Genomic DNA, 11,463 nt, shown 5'->3' on the forward strand with positions numbered 1-11,463 from the left:
TTCCTTGCGTGCGAAGGTGTAGCTCGTGGGTCCCAGCAGTCGGGGGGTGAATCATTTTTTTTTCGAACGCACTTCCTTGCGTGCAAAGATGTAGCTGGTGGGTCCCAGCAGTCAGGGGGGCGAATCGTTTTTTTCGGATGTACTTCCTTGCATGCGAAGATGTAGCTCGTGGGTCCCAGCAGTCAGGGGGCGAATCATTTTTTTCGCAAAATACGGTGGCCCGTCCGGTGGGTCCCCGCTGTCAGGTGGAGGAATAATTATTTTGCACGTAATAAGGAGGCACTTCCTTGCGGCTGCCGTGGACCCAGCTGTCAGCCTCTCCACGTACAGTCCACGTCCGATGGAAGTCGTTCCTTGACCACATTGACCACGCCGCGCCGAGAGCACCACGGCGGCGGACGACGGCGAGGCCTAGGAAGGGGACGCCGCGAAGCCGGGGAAGACGCAGCAGTGGATGCACACGTGGAGAGGAGTACGAGGGTTCACTGGTTCGGTTGCGTTGCCATCGCCGCAGAATAACAGGGGGTGTGGGTGAGTGGAGGGATGGCCTGGCCAGCGGTGGGAGTAGTAGGGGGCGGTGAGGCCTCCGCGGCAGCACAGCCGTCCACGGAAGGCAGGAGCAGGCGGCACGACCGGCCCTACTTTGGGCGGCTGGAGCAAGAAGACCAGAGGTTGAAGAAGCACGACGGTCGTTGGATGGACATCGTACGGTCACTGCAGCTAGAATCATTTATATTGACTAAGTTGACAAAGCCCTTGGTACGTCAACTTAGTAGGCCCACGGGTCAGCTTCCGAAACGGTGCGCCCCAGATGTCAGGGGGAGGAATCATTTTTTGGGCGGGTGAAGCTAGAATATCCAAGATTGAAGAAGAAGCATGAAATCTGTTGGATGGACATCCAACGGCCACTGCTGCTAGAACCATGTGTTGACTATAAGTTGACAAAGCCTTGCATACGCGTCAACTCTGTTTTTTAGGGGACGCGTCAACTTAGTAAGGCCAGAAGTGTGTGGCAGAGAACTTATAGCCCATTTGAGATTTGTAAGAATGTGTAGCCCATTTTTGAATTCTAATGGAATTTACTACGGCCCATTTACAGTTTGTTAAAAGTACAACCCATTTCAACCAACCGTTCAAAACAGATTTCAATAAAATTTCCCACATTTTGATGGGATCCGAATATTTTTATCCTGAAATTTCTAGTCAGATTAAATACAATTTCAATATAAATTTATATTACGTAAAAATCCAATGAAACATTGCGCTCGCAACACTTAATGAAATTAAAATTTTCAATATTCCAAAAATAATATTTTATAAAGTAATCACTGTTTGGTGCATTTTTTTATAGTTACTACCCAGTTTTTATAATTACATCCCATTTATTATTTCTTAAAGCCCATTTTCTTGTTAAGATAATGCATCCCTCCTAGGAAAGATTTGCAGCCCAACGGGGCGGAGAATAACAACTTGACCTTGCCTGGGTATTCCTAAAAAAAGTATAGCTGGGCTAGCCATTTTCAGCTTGAAAAAAAATTAATATCTGGGCTGGATATCTGGCCTAGGCTAGAAGGGCCACAGCCCGCCCAATTAATACCTGCAGCGATGTTTTCATTGTTGTTCAGAGGAGAAAAATTAATATCTGGGGTAAACATCGAAAAACTCTGTAGTGCTCACACCTCAAAAACACAAATACTGCTCGAGCTGCTTGGTCCCAGCTGTCGGCCGCTTCTTGTGCAATTCTCTCGTTTATTGACTACTCCCTCCTTTCCGGTTTATAATGCTCAATTCAAAAATCTCACCAATCAAGGTAGATGGCGAGTGGTGGAATTCTTTTTGTAGTTTTGTAAAAGCACCTAATTAATGCTCTTGTTATCCTCAAAAAATTATGTTTATCAATGCACTAATTGCAAAGCATGCATGCATAAAGTACATGCATTGGTCAATTTTCTCTTAATGCTTGCATGCAATGATTTAATGCACCTTGGAATCTGAACATGTGATGGAAAACAACAAAATTGAGCCTTATAAAATGGAAAAACAAAATTTTTGAGATAAGCCCTATAAACCAGAAAGGAGGGAGTACATAGGTTGACAATGGTGTGGGACCATGATGTCAGGAAACCAGGAGGAAGCAAAATAAATTATAGTTATATATATATATATATATATATATATATATATATATATATATATATATATATATATATATATATATATAATAAGGAGGGACTTGCGTACGTGATGCTATGGACCTGATGGGTCCCCATTGTTATCCTATCCAAGTAAAGTTATCTCCTCGCCGGCGAGCGCTTTCCGCCCGAAACAGTTAGCGTCGGCCGCCCCGCTTCCCGGTGCAGGCGGTTGCTCCGCCTTCAAACGACACAAGTGTCGTCCGTCTGTCCATCTGCCGCACACATTAATGATACGCGGTTGCTGAGGCGGCTACTCCGGTGCCACAAGTCCGTCCCTCCGCCCACCCACCATTGCTATATAAACTGCTACGCCGGCTATAGCCGCAGTCATCCGCATCCGTTCCCTTTCTCCTGTCCACACCACTACTGCCCACCATGGCTTCCTCGTGCTCCAGCGCTCTTCGGGACAGGTGGACGACGGACCACAAGGAGATGGCAGCCATTGCTGCCGGCCAGCTGGCCGGCAGGCAGCCGAAGGACGACAACGTCCCAATGGAGAACATGGTAGTCGATGATCTGGCGCCAACCCCCTCCTCCGCGCCATCCTCGCCGGTGCATTGCACCATGACCATCGGCGAGGCCCGTGCCCAATATATGGACAGGGTGAGGCAGATGCATGAGGAGCAGTTCCGGGAGGCGCAGGCCGACGCCGCCTACAACCACCATCTCCTCCAGGAGCACCTGCAGGTGGAGGAGCAGATCGCCGCGGAGCGGGCGGAGCAGGAGGCGCTGCTCCACTCGTACCGCTCCGCCCGCAAGGGCCGCCTCGAGCGCTGGCGGTACCTCATGCGGGTGGCGGAGGCTGCGGCCGCCTACAAAGAGGCTAGCAAAGAGGGCGATGAAGCGGGCGAGCCGCTGTTTGGCGAGACTGAGGATGAGGTAGAGGACAATGCCGGCTCCGACGAGTCCCCGCTCTGGCGTTGACGACGCCCTGCTCCGCCAAGGCCTTGCGGCGCCAACAACGAGGCAGAGGACACCGCCGGCTCCCCCAAGGCCCCGCGGCGCCAACAACGAGGCAGAGGACACCGCCAGCTCCGCCGAGGCCCCGCCCCGCCAGCAACAAGGCAGAGGACATCGCCGGCTCAGCCGAGGCCCCACCCTGCCAGCAACGTGGGGGAGGATTTCCATTGCTCCGCTGAGGCGCCGCCCACCAGCAACAAGACAGAGGACATCGCCGGCTCCGTCGAGGCCCCGCCCCGCTGCCAACGAGGCCGCGCCCTGCCCCGCTGCCAACACGATAGGTCACCACCGCTCGGGTCCAAGTAAGGCCACCGCTGCTATCCTCCGGTTCAAGCCAAGCTAGGCGGGTTGACCATTGACGGCCGGTTAGCTTCTTGGCGGCGACGTGGAGTCAGAGAGCTGTGTTGGAGAAGAAAGCTGCTTCTACTTAACTGCTGGTGTAGTTGGCTGACTGACACGTGGGCCCAATAGGCCACATGTCAGTTACGCAACTGCACCTGCAGTTAAGTCACTGAAGCTTCTGTTCGGCTCAGCGGGACACAGGTGGGTAGCTTCGGTTAATTAATTATACCTCCAACGCACCCCTTTTTAGTTTTTTTAGAAAAGGAGGATGACCCCTGGCCTCTGCATCTGGGAGATGCATGCGGCCACGAACACCCCTTTTTAGTTCAAGAATGTATGAAATGTAATGAAATCCGGCATGTTTATATGAAATCCGACCGTGTATGAATGAATTTATTTCGATTAGTTCGAATTCCTGTATCACTGGCATTGGATGAACATGCAAAACAATATGTACTAGCATTATTCCCAGGGTGATCACCACGTTTGCACTAGTTTCGCATGTACTCCCTCCGGTCCTTTCTAGTCTGCATACAAGTTTTGTCTGCAGTCAAAGTATCTCTACTTTGACCAATCTTATACAAAAAAGTATGCACTTTCATAATGTGCGAAGTAAAAAGGAACAGAAGGAGTTCAAAGAGTTTGAGCAGCTTTTTAGCGTTTTTGTACATTGCAATCAAACACACAGGCCTGGCAATTCACAGAGAACATTCAAAAAAATCGATGATTATGCATCTCAGCGACTCACATGTCAGAGGCAATATTTACTTCACAACTAAAGAATAAAGAAAAAATTGATCGACGCTGCTGACAGCAAAGGGCGTCCCATTCGAAAATATCAAACGCATATCTTGCTAAAATCAATGAGCAAAATTTGACAAGGTTGTCCCATTCCAAAATATCAAATGCCTACAATTGTGGAATGGGCAGGGTTTGCCATCAGTCCGGACATTGACATGGCACCTCGTGCTAAATAAACCACCTGTTCTTTTTGTGCAATTCCACCAAAATCAACCAAATTCGCGCGTAGCTTGTATGATTTCGCCCTTATATGTTGCAACGCCTTGAACTTATGGGCACCTCCTTTCTTGTGGTGGAAATGAATGATTCAATGTATTCATGAACATCTTGTGCAGTTCCCGTTAAAATCAAGCTGAGCACCCCTGTTTGCACAAATACAAAAAAGTGATTAGTATAAAGCAAACTGTACTATGAATTGACAGTTTCAACAGGCACATACATGGTCCATGTAGAGCACACTTTTAGAAAAATGGAACTCACCAGAAAGAATCCTAGAACAACATTGTACTCGTGCATCATAGTAAAAAAATGGAGATTTGTCAGTCCTTCTGAGCTGAAGTTAGTTTGGTCTTGTGGGGAGTAGTGTAACCATCCTTCAACTGCTCCTTCTGATCAGAAGATAGACAGGGCTTCTTCATCCTGGCATAATCGGAACTAGTCACTTCACGTACTCCATATTCTTCTTCAGAGGAAGATGATACCTGTTTGCTCGAAATAAAGGAAAGGAAATATTTAAAACAGCAAAGATGAAGCACTTCTCAAGGACAATACCACTTTTTCATGACAGTATCTAAACAGTAGCACAACACCAATAGAGATGACAAAGCTCAATCATATGGATGAAATCAGTGGGCGAGTACTAACATTTGTCAGGAGGCTGATTGTATAGAGCATACAGATGAAGAACTTCTCCGGAACCATCTGTGGTGGCCATGCTTACTATATACTCCTTGATTAGTTTAATGTTTCCAACATCTTCTTGTGCAGTTCCACTAAAATATATGGTATCTTCAAAGAAGATCCCTGTTTGCACAAGTAGAGATAATTACGTATGGCATCAAATCAGTGGCAAAACAATTGCTCATTCCAGCCATAGCAATAAATTAAGATGCAAAACTATATCATTACTTGTGTCATCACAGTTCCAGTGCTTCATTACAGCACCGGGAGTTGATTTTTGTTTTTCTTCCGCTTGTTCTTCCCCTTCATCACTTGGTTCAATAACAGACAAGCTTCGCCTTCAATGTAAGATTTGGCATGTCAATTAGGGAGCACAAGTATAGTACTAAACTTAATTTTCTGATGAAAGTGGCAAAATACAGGCCAACAGTTGTGAAATATCCTTATCTTACCTCAATGGGATATTACGGTGCACATACAGATTGGAAGTCTTGTTTCCATTTATGCAGTTCACTAAAATCAAGCAACATTATCGTACAAGTAGCACAACATATGGAAGCACACTGCAGAATCATGTGAAAGAAGGCTAGTACTGACCTCTCATGATGCGGAATTCAAACAACTCACAAGAAGAAGATCTGAACCAAATTCGCCTTAACGGATAGGAAGTAAGATCTCCTCTTGTGCAGTTCCACTAAGATCAAGCAATCAAGCAACGTTGTCGGTGTGACATTTTGGTTGAACTGCAGAAAACACTCTTAAAACAAAAGTGTTTTGTGCAGTGCAACAAAAGGTCACAATGGCAACGAGGTGAAGTAGATAACCCTTTTTACACAAAGGTGCAAAGGAAACAATTAGTGGTCAATAACGGTGGATGACACAGAAGCCAACAAAAAGAAGCATCTACCTTTTCTAAATGGGAAAGAAAGCAAGATAGTAGCATTTCTCAAACGGTGGCATTGATTAATATTAACATAGAGATTATATTAACAATAAAATTCGTTAAACATGTAATTTGCTTTTAACTGTGGCATTGCATCAATTTTCCAGCGGGATTATTAGAGGGTGTTTGTTTATAGGGACATTTTGGTGTAGGGACTAAAAAAACTCCGTGTCAGTCACATCTAAACCAAACAGAAGGGACTTTTAGGTACTAAAAGTGGGCACTTGGGACTAAAGAAAAAAGACCCCGAGGGAGTCTTTTTGGGACTTTTTCCAATAGTTGCCCCTGCCACGCATCGCACCTTGTTTCTATTACTTCATTACTAGGGGTAACATGGTCTTTTATCATGTCATTTAATAACCTCTAGTCCATGTTTAGTCCCTGGAACCAAGCAGGTAGGGACTAGCGAGTTTTTTAACCAAACAGGGCCTAGATTAACAACAGCTAATGAGTTGCACGGGACAGTGGACGCACCAGCACCATGTGCATCTACCGATGTACTGTTGTCATGCACAGTCTGTTGCAATGAAGAACAAACAACCAAGGAGCATATTTGTGTTGGTCCTAGTTTTGTTATCTTTAGACACCTTTCCCTATGTGAGCGCAGCAAATCTAGTCCTGCTCAAACTCTACAACCTTGTCCCTTCCTTTCCTTTTTGAACTAGTACTTTCGCCCCTTCCTTTCCTCTTTGAACCACGTCCTAGATTTATGCGATACAACTTTCCCCACTGCTTTCCCCCATTCCTTTCCTCTTTGAACCACATCCTAGATTCATGCTATACAACTTTCCCCTTCATTTCCTCTTTGAACCACGTCCTAGATTCATGCTATATACAACTTTTCCCACTACTTTCCCCCACTCCTTTCCTCTTTGAACCACGTCCTAGATTCATGGTATACATGCAGCTAGAGCAATGCATGTGGATTAAGTAAAATATACCTTAAGGTTCTTAGGGCGTGGTTCGGTGGGCGACGGGACGACGGCGAAGAAGAAGGGGTCAGAGGCCCTCCCGCGCCGCCACTGGGTGGAAAGTGAACAGCAGCACCGGTAGTGGATTCCCTCCCTCGCTGACGGCGACAATGTTAAGCCTCCTTCCCTTCCCAGCGGACGGATCCTGCCGACTCTTTGAGCAGCAGTGAGGGGAGAGAGAGGCCAACGAAGTCTTGTTTAGACCTGGAGAGGGCGAGAGAGTGTGAAGAGAGCAACTACAAGCGCTGAGGCTCCAGCGGGAGAGGGCGAGAGAGTGTGAAGAGAGCAACTACAAGCGTTGAGGCTCTAGCGTGTATATATATACTGGAGACAGAGAGAGTGTGAAGCGTGCAAACCCTAGAAAACATTTTGACCAGTCAAAGAATCCTCCCAACAAAAATTATGCTCAAGTGTAGTTATCGAACCTGAGACCTCAAGTTTGATGAGCGAACAGGCTAACCAGCTACACAACCCTCCCATTATGTTCAATGAGAGGAAAATAACCTTTTTATACATTCATGCATTCGTGTGACAGGCATGCCGTGTTTTTTTTGTGTGTGTGGGAGTCATTAGGATTTCAATCATAATTGTGTCATGTGGCTTTGGTGGTAAGACTATCCACAGTGGTGCAGAAATAATGCAGCCTTAGTCACCTTACCTCTCTCCACGTAGTACGTTGGGTCCCACCAGTCAGAGGGTGAAACAAAAAAATTAATAAGAAAAATTAAAAGCGCCAGATGTGTATCTTACTACCTCACACATCTCGCTACTGCTCGGGAACACTATCCAATTGATCCCTCTGTTCGCTCACGTGCTATTTTAAGTGAATTCTTATTATAACATGCACACAAATTTTGGGCACTTGTATTCGACTTAAGTCAGTGTGCCACCGTATCTCGTATACTTACTACTCCCTCCGTCTAGGTGTAATAAGTCACGTTAGAAGGTGCAACGGGACCAAGGTGCGTGCATGTGCATGTGTGTGTTTAACAGCATGTGTGTGTTAGAGAGTGCGACAGATCGACCTACTCCTACAGAGAGATGGTGTGTAGTATACGATTTTAGCCGCGAGAGTCGTTGCATCCTCTCGTTTCCGGGCGTGTCCGGTAGGGACATGAGGACAGCTGCCACGCCCGCTCCTGACCAGCCTGACCCACCCAAAGCCCCTCCATCACCCGCGTGCGCTTCCCGCCCGAAATTGGTCAGCGCCGCTCCAAAGAATCGGTGCCGCATTCATGCCCGGGAAGAGCGGACGTGCCCTCTCACTGGCGCAAGAGTGATGGTTGCTTCGTCCGTCCAACTTACTATTGGGTCTATGTGATTTGACGACTCATTGGTCTTTATTACTGAGGTGGTAGGACTGCTGGATGTCCCACGCTTTCGGTGAAAGGAGGTAGTAGATTACAATTTTCTCAATTCTTACAGCGGAGAAGTGCAAGAGCAGTGAAAACACGCAGGCTCAGTGATTACATGGCCCACCTCACACTATCACCGTGCGACACCTAACTCTTTACATAGTACTCCCTCTGTTCCTAAATATTACTAGATGAGTCCCCGCGCGTTGCCGCGGAACAGCGGTATATCTCTCTGCGCAAAATTATCGATTTCATAGAACTAAAAAAATCTATAACTACATGACAAATGTGGTAGCCAAACTAAATAAACTCCCATCATCATTTAGACCATCCCACGTAAGGAAAAAAGATCAGCCAACTCCTACTTCATAATGGGATTATATTTTTTTTTGACATGTTAATGGGACTTAAAAGCTCACTTGCATGCATGCTACTGGTGCATGCTTGCATGCAGACATGTTGATGTGATTTAGAACCCACTCACATGCATGTGCCACGGTATTTCTGCATGCTTGCATGTGGCTTAGTGCGGAGCCTCTCAACGTCTAGATCAGACGGCTATTATGACTGATTTACTTCATCTAACGGCTACGTCAATTTTGATGATGTGGCTCAAGGAGAGGATAGAGAATTCCTAGTAGTGGGGGCTAGCTATTACTAGTAGATAAGTCTTTGTAGAGATTCCACTAGGTGAACTACATACGGAACAAAATGAATGAATCTACACTTAAAATGCATCTATATACATCCGCATGTGGTTCATGGTGAAATCTCTACAAAGACTTATATTTAGGAACACATGAAGTACTAGTATAGTACTAGTATGTACTGTAATTATCAGCGAGATAAATTTGTAAAATGCTACGAACCTTCCAGCTCCTTTACATGTATCTTGTGTCCAAGGTCGCCCGTTGCAACATTTCATCAAATACAAAGGAGACTAACATGCATGCTATTGCATCTCAATGATTGACAGATCATAGCAAATATGTACTCCCTCCGTTCCAAAATAAGTGTCTCAACTTTGTGCAAACTTTAGTAAAAAGTTGTACTACTACTAAAGTTGACACTTATTTTGGAACAGAGGCAGCTAAAGAAAAAAACGATCCATGCAGTCCCTAGCCCTTGAACCGTGAACCCTGACCAGGCTTCAATTTGCTGGCAACGTTCGAGCTTCCTAATAAATGAAGTTTGCAACCTTTTGACCATCGGATCATTTTGTGCAGTTTCCCCAAAATTGAGATGAGCATCCCTGTGGCAAAGAAATTGAAGAAGTGTGATTAGAATAAGATTACTGGGACTAGTTGATGAGACAAACTCATCACAAATACAGTACGTAGAAGCCAGTACAGGTATCAGGTATGTGCGGGGAAAAGAAGTAGAGAAATATCCACAGGGAGTGATGTGGGCAGCTGGAGTAGTGGTGCAAGCCAGTTGTAAAGGGAGTTGTACCTGAGGGACGTAGCTCAACCTTGAGGAGGGCGGCGGGAGGCGGCAACTGCCCACGTCGCGGCAGTGAGCAAGGGACGAAGGCAACCTCACCGGCTTTGTGAGAGAGAATGGCGGGGACCCCCAATCGGGACATGCCGATAGTGGGTTTTCGCCATCGGCGACGGCCACCGCATCTGCACTAAGCATCCACCCCTTCCCCAAGCGGACGTGATCTGCCGGGATGTTAGAGATGTGGCCACAGTTGTTTTGTGCGAGAGAGTGTGAAGAGAGCAACCCCAGCAAGCAACCGTGTAGGCTGGCCCGTCCTGACTATGTATATAGTGGAGCGGTTTCCTTTTCTCTCCATATGAACCTATTATATTGCATACGTGCCACTGAAGAAAAAAATATTTATAAATGACGCGGCACCTACTACTCATTCTCCTATAACCTTGCACTTGGCATCTCCAAAATATTAACCTTGCGATTGGCTCTTCGCCTCTTCGGGAAGTCGAGCAATAATGGTAGTGCAGTATATATCGTTCTGGCTATATGAGACCGCATGAATTGCTGCACGTCCACCACGTGGGCGAGGGTCGAGGGGCGAGGGAGAGTGTTACTACATATGGAGCAAAATGAGTGAATGTACACTCTAAAATACAGATATATACATCAGTGTTTGGAGTGTGTACTTGTAGTTCATATTGAAATCTACTAAAGGACATATATATTCCAAACAATATGATATAATCTGCGAGCATGGGCGAGGGAGGAGCAAGCTTCACCTCATCCTGCGAGCCACCGCGCCCGTGGGCGGGGGAGACGGCGTACTAAGCAAGCTTCTCCTCGTTCTACGAGTTGACGGGACACATCAAAAGTACTCTAGTGTATAGAGCCTTGCCTCTAAGGTAGGCCCCACATGGTTTGCCTCTTTTTTTTAATTTAACATAATGCATCAAGTCGCAATTTGTTTGTTCACCCATGGTAGAAGATCCTCCCTCCACCAAGTGGACAACCAGTACACGTGCCAAATTACCACGTGGGCTGCCTTTTTCATACAGAAATGAGCTCCACCGTGTACCCACGCGGGTGTGGTTGGGAAAGAGACGGGAGTACGTGCACCGTGCATGCACCTCTTCTCTTCGTGCACGTCCCCCACCTACGTGGGTGTGTGTGAGAGATACAAATTGCGTTCGTGAGTGTTTTTTGTTTTGTGGTGGGGGGTGGGGGTGGGGTGGGGGTTGATTTCGTGAATTATTTGTGGGAATATGTGTCGCTGATATCTCAAACAAAATTTTGCATGCAATGTGTGTGAAATGGAGGCCTATCCATATCATACATAGATGGTCGGGCAATCCACGAGAAGAGAGGGAGGGGTCATAGCAATTGATAGAGTCGAAGAGATGATCAAGTGGGTGGGTGAGAGATCGATGAAGAGAGCCATCGAAATTGTGTGTGTGCAAGTCAAAGATATAGGGCGACTGGCCTACCAGAACGTTAGAGGGCACATGTCAAGTTTGTGTGTGGCAGGGAGACATGACTAGAGTGCTTGATGTATCGGTGTG

The sequence above is a fragment of the Triticum dicoccoides genome, chromosome 2B, assembly GCF_002162155.2.
Source record: "Triticum dicoccoides isolate Atlit2015 ecotype Zavitan chromosome 2B, WEW_v2.0, whole genome shotgun sequence".
Lineage (NCBI taxonomy): Eukaryota > Viridiplantae > Streptophyta > Magnoliopsida > Poales > Poaceae > Triticum > Triticum dicoccoides.